Genomic DNA, 6,334 nt, shown 5'->3' on the forward strand with positions numbered 1-6,334 from the left:
CTCTTGAAAAAGATAAGAAAACTCCTGGAAGTATTATAGCCAAATTCCAGAGTTCCCCGGTCAAGGAGAAAATACTTCAAGCAGTCAGGAAGAAAGAATTTGAGTATGTGAAAACACAATCAGGACTACACAAGACCTAGCAGCTTCTACATTAAGGGATTGCAGGGCTTGGAATATGATATTTCAGAGGTCAAAGGAGCTAGGACTAAAACCAAGAATCACCTACCCAGCAAAACTACAGGGGAAAATATGGTCATACAATGAAATGGAGGATTTTCAAGCATTCTTGATGAAAGAACCAGAGCTGAACAGAAAATTTGATTTTTAAATATAAGAAGCAAGAGAAGCATGAGAAGGTAAACTGGAAAAAGAAATCATAAGGAACTTATTAAAGTTGAACTATTTACATTCCTACATGGAACAATGATAATTGTAACTCATAAGACTTTTCTCAGTATTAGGATATTTGAAGGGAATATATATGTATATATATACATGTATACATACATATATTTGTATGTATAGGAAGGTGTATGTGTATATAAATATATATGTGAGTGTGGGTATATTTATGTTCATGATTACATAGACAGAGGGCACAGGATGAGTTGAATATGAAGGGATGATATCTAAAAAATAATAAGAGGTGGGAGAGGAATTTATTGGGAAAAGGAGAAAGGGAGAGATAGATTAGAGTAAATTATCTCATATGAAAGAGGCAAGAGAAAACTGTTACAATGGAGGGGAAGAACAGGAAGGTGAAAGGTATGGGACAACCTTGTTCTCATTGAATTTGGCTTAAGGAAGGAATGACATACACATATAATATATAACATAATATATATGTTATATATAGTATATATTATATACCATATATACATATATAATATATATACACACACATAGTATAATATATAACATTATAACATACTCAATTTGGTATCTTACCCCACAGGAAAATAGGAGGTAGGGGATAAGAGGTGGGATGATAGAAGGGAAGGCAGGTTTGGGGAGAGGATGGTTAGAAGCAAACATTTTTGAAAAGGGATAGGGTCAAAGGAGAAAATAGAATAAGTGGGGTGGCAGGATAGGATGGAGGGAAATATAGTTAGTCTTTCACAATATAACTACTATGGAAATGATTTGGGTAACTAAACATGTACACAACCTAATATCAAATTGCTTATCTTCCTAGTGGGGGCGGATGAGGAGGGAAGAGGGGGAAAAATCTGAAACTTAAAGTTTTAAAAATAAGTGGTTTTTTTTGACAAAAACTATTTTTATTTGAGATCTGAATTAGTGTTGACTCCTCAGGACACGGCCTTTTGGGCATCTTTTCCAACTTATTCATCAGCTTGTTGCACTGTGCCTTTCTCAGAAACATAGATGCCATCCCCAAATTTTCTGATATCCTTGTTTTTTACTGTGGTGGCCTGTTGGATCAGGGCAGCTGAGTTTGAGACAAGTTCAATATCATTTCCTTCAAGAATTAACTCATCTTTTTGGGCTTGAGAAACAGCACGTGCAACACCTGGTCTCATGCACACTCTTCGGATATATTTTTCACCCAAGAAATTTATTATTTCAACAAATGAGCCATTTTCTTGAATAACAACGTTGATAGGGAAGTGAGCATACACAGACCTCATCTTGTAATGAAAACCCAGGGTAACGCCTTTGATCATGTTTTGTACATGACTACAGATTGTGTGCACAGTTGCAGGTTCTTTTCGATTTCCCCATCACTTGTCTACCCGAAGCCTTTTTTTCTTCTTTCCAAGGAGACTGAGATCAACATTGATATGGTTGAAATCCCTGCAGATGATTCCTCTGGGCCCTTTCACAATAACTGTCTGACCCTTAAGAGAGATGTCAACATTTTCTGGGATGTCGATGGTCTGGTTGCTTAGAATGGTTTTCATTCTGGTAGTGAATGGGCCAAAGAGTAAAAATAAGTGTTTAAAAAATTGTTTTTTTGCATGCAACTGGGAAATAAGATATACAGGCACTGGGCTATAGAAATCCACCTTTCCCTACTAGAAAGTTAGGGGGGTAATGGGGGAGCATATAAGAGAGAACAGATTGGGGGAAGGGGTATTCTGTAGGCTTGCTATTTTGGGGTGGGGGATAGGGGAAAGACAGGGAGAAAAAAATGTAACTCAAAATCTTGTGGAAATGAATGTTGAAAATGGAAAATAAATAAATTTAATAAAAAAGGAAAAAAAAACATTAAGAATTTTCCTAATTTGACTTGGCCTTTCCCCCAATTGCCTAGGATTAGTAAAACTTTAATGAATTTCAAAGAAACATTTTCTGAAATTATCTTAATTTTAATTCCTTATAAGGGTAAATCACATTTATCTATATTAAAAGTAATTTAGCATTTTGGAGCTCAGTTACTGTACTTAAAAGATACAGATAAATCAAGATATGCCACGCTGTTCATCATTTTCTTTTACAAGCTTAATTCCATGAGCCTATTTTTTGTGTTGTCTATGGTCCTAAGGTATAATTCAAACTGAATTCCAAAAAGACTAAGTCTCTTGCATAGATCCCTCCTAGAAAATGAAGAAAAGGTGAAACATACTACATATACACTCAGTAAGGTCAAATAAGGCAACAGCAAGAGCTTTTCCCTTTCATTATGGATGATCCCATAGGAAGGCCTAAAAGACTCGCCTTGGAGGAAAACCACAGCAGCCCACCGGCCAGTGGCTTCATATGGCCCCACCTTAGACATCTCTTTAAAAAATTAATTTGTTTTGTTCAATTAGGAAAAATTCTTTTCCCCCTATGGGCTTCGAGGCAGAAGGAAAACAAAACCCTTCCAACAAATAGGCAGAGTCAAGGAAAATAAAATCCCACAGTGGCCATGTCAAAATATATCTGGCTCATATTTTACTCTGGGTTCATCACCTCTCAGGAGGCGGGTAGCATGTGTAATTATTGATCTTCTGGAATCAGTGCATTGAATAACCTAGCTATCAATCACTCATTATGTGTTCCAATATTTCTTGCCCCTGTTCTCCTTGATACTCCACAACACTGTACCTAATATGGGGTGGGGCAGGGGCTTTTGTGCCTCTTTACATTTCCTGGGAATCAGTGTAGCATGTGTACTGTCTACTTCATTCCTCTGACTATATGACTGTCCTATTTTTTTCTTTTTCAGCATTAAATAATGTCCTTTGAGCATAAGTCATGGGAAGAAATATGCAACAATTTACCGAAATCACTCTGTGTCCCTACATTATCCTTTGAATCTGTGGAGAATGGTTTGTTAATATTTATACCACATATATCATATACAGAACATAGGATGCTTATTTCCTTATACTTAAGACATTAATTTAGGAGAAAGAATACTGGTCCTGGAGTCAGTAGAAGATTTATGGCTGAGTCACCACCTTACGCCAGTTCCCTCAGTTATATTTTGATACTTCAATTCAATGTCCACTGAATTAAGGGATTACTATGTGCCAGCCCCTAGGATAGGTTTGTCCAATAACAAGATAAAATCATAGTCCGGGCCCTCAAGGAGCTTACATAATCTCCAGGAAGACAAGCCATTTAAATATACAAGACACATACCTACACATACACAGACAAAGTAACTATGTCTTGGCAGGAAGTCAGTAAAAGCTGCCTAAGATTATCGTCATGTAATAAGGGTTGTGGTCAGTCAGATGCAGTGATTAAAGATCTACTTAGTGATATCAGCCGGGACAGCTGGGTGATGCAGTGAGGAGAATGCTAGGCCTGGAGTCAGACAGACATCTCCCTGCAGTCAAATCTGGCCTTAGACACCACTAGCTGTGTAACCCTGGGCATGTCAGTCCTGTTTGCCTCAGTTTCCTCATCCATAAAATGAGCTGCAGAAATGAATGGAACAGTTTTGTTCCAGTATCTTTAGCATTTGTTGTCATTGTGCCATTTCAAGTCATATGTGACTCTTTGTGACTCTATTTTAGGTTTTTCTTTCCTAAGGAAACATTAGAGTTATGAAGAGTTGGATATGACTGATAAAATGATTGAACAGCAAAAACAGTGATATCAGCACTTTCCTCTACCTCAAGTTCCTATATTTCCATGGCTCAAATTCACCCTACTTAAGGAGAACCCCTATTTAGTAGAATTTCACAAGTAACTGGTAGTGGTCCTATAACTAACATAATTAGATAACATGAAAAATTCACATTAAAATAGAAAATGATATTTGAAATAATATGTGGAAGCTTGACTTAATTTATCCTTTTCCACTACCTCTCATCCCAACTTGTCTGAAAGGAATAAAAGGAAAATCAAGTCAATAGATTAAAAAAAGAAGCTTTCTGAGAGTAAATCTTCTGAAGAAACTGGAGAACAAAGAATTTATGGATTAGCCTTTTTGACCAGCAAAAGTAATGGTTGATTTTGTTCTGATCTAGTGCTAGGCACATTCCTGAACTCAGTGACTCTCCATTTCCTGCAGCAGTCTTCTCCAGCCTTCTCCTGGTCCAAGTCATCTTCGTATGTTTTTTCTTGCCTTTACAAATCCACGGATGTCACCACAAAAATATCTTAGTTCTTGTCCTGTATCTCCCTGTACTTGGTATGAAGGGGCAGCATACTTGTGTCTTTTGCTCTTTTCTGCATGTGGCAGGAAAAGCCTGGATGTTGGAAATACTTCTCATTCTGCCTTCCCCAGCTCAGCCTGAAAAAAAAAAAAAAAAAGCCTAGGTAGAAGGAAGTGTCTCCATGGACAAAGGAAATGGAAAATGAAGAAAACTGGGAACTGTATGTCCAAATATCCTACTGTCTCCCAGCCTACACAATCTCTGTAAGTCAGTTTAATCTAGCTTGTTTTTTATCTAGGTTACATTGATAAGAAACATTTTAGAATTATGGATTATGGAGGTAGAATACTTGAATAATGATCGAATCAAGGGTATAATCAGCTTGGCATTCAGCTGAGGTGGAATAAAGTTATAAGTCATGGAAACTGTGAAGGTTGATCAACTAAAATCATGATGTTTAGAAGGAAATGATCATGTAAATTGAAGCCCCCAAATATAAGATTAAGGTTGGGCAGAAAGGGTGACCATTAGCCAGTTACTAAACTTTTTTTTCCTCCTAAACCACCACCCATTTGGAAGAACCTAAATGTCCCTGTCACTCTCAAGGGCACCGCTGTCCTATAAATTACCCAGGCTCCCAATCTCAATGTCATCCTCAGTTCCCCATTTACACCCAACCATGTGCTCAGTTTGTTGTCAAGTCTTGTTATTTCTACCTTCACAACATCTCCCTGCCATGTCTCCTTCCTCATACAACTATATATCCTGCAGCAGAACTTCATTGCCTCATGTCTGGACCATTACAATAGCTTCTAGTTGGGATACCTCATTCAAGTCTGTCCTCATTCAAGTCTTTCCTCATCCTCCTCTCAGCTACCAAAATGTTCTCCCTAAAGTACAATTCATGGTATTAAATTAAAACAACTCTCTATTAACTCCAGGATCAAAAATAACATCCTATTTTACATTTAAAGTCCTTCACAACTTGGCCTGTTCTTACCTTGATACACATACACATATATACTTCACTCCCCCTTTACATACTCTATGATCCAGCTATACCAGGCTAACCGCTATTTACCTACCACTCCATCTCCCAATGCCACTCCTCTTCACTGGCTACCCTCCATTCCTGCCATACTCTCCCTCCTCATCTCTGCATCCTGGCTTCTTTCAAAAATCAGTTCAGATCTCACTTCCTGTAGGAAGCATTCCTGCCCTCTCCCCTCAAATCCACTTCCTATTATAGTGCCTTTCCTCTAAAATCACCTCCATTTAAACCGCATAATTGTATATATTTCAAGTTATTCCTAGGTGTTTTTTTTTCACTCATTAGAATGTCAACTCCTTCAGAGAAGGTTTCATGTTTTGGTTTTTCTTTATATCCCTAGCACTTAGCAAAGTGACTGGCACGTAATAATGACTACAAATTCTTGTCAAATTGAATTGGGTGAATGAAATTGAAATAAATTGAAGTGAATTGAATTGCTAGGAGATGGATCCATAGAAAACAACTGGAAGGGACTACAAGGAGCAAAGATCTAGTATTTCTATTCCCCTTGGCCTACTAGGTGTTCATATTTGAGGTACCAGGGTAAGAAACAGGCTTTGTCATAGTATCTTGGGATGAGTTATCTTTTGGTTATGGAGGGAGCCAGGATTCTGAGTTTGAGAAATCAGAAGTACAAAAGGTCCAATATTAAGTTTGTTATAAGACAATTTCTTTCTTTTCTTCCTTCCTTCCTTCCTTCCTTCCTTCCTTCCTTCCTTCCTTCCTT

The 6,334-nt window shown here is 37.6% G+C and overlaps 1 pseudogene; it reads right to left on the minus strand.

Moving 5' to 3' along the window:
• Nucleotides 1-1,340: 1,340 nt before the first annotated feature.
• LOC138170178 (large ribosomal subunit protein uL6-like) lies at nt 1,341-1,965 on the minus strand (annotated as a pseudogene).
• Nucleotides 1,966-6,334: the final 4,369 nt, after the last annotated feature.

This window comes from Petaurus breviceps, unplaced genomic scaffold (genome assembly GCF_028583685.1).
Source record: "Petaurus breviceps papuanus isolate PSGF00001 unplaced genomic scaffold, PetGlider_PUasm1.0 38, whole genome shotgun sequence".
NCBI classification, from domain to species: domain Eukaryota; kingdom Metazoa; phylum Chordata; class Mammalia; order Diprotodontia; family Petauridae; genus Petaurus; species Petaurus breviceps.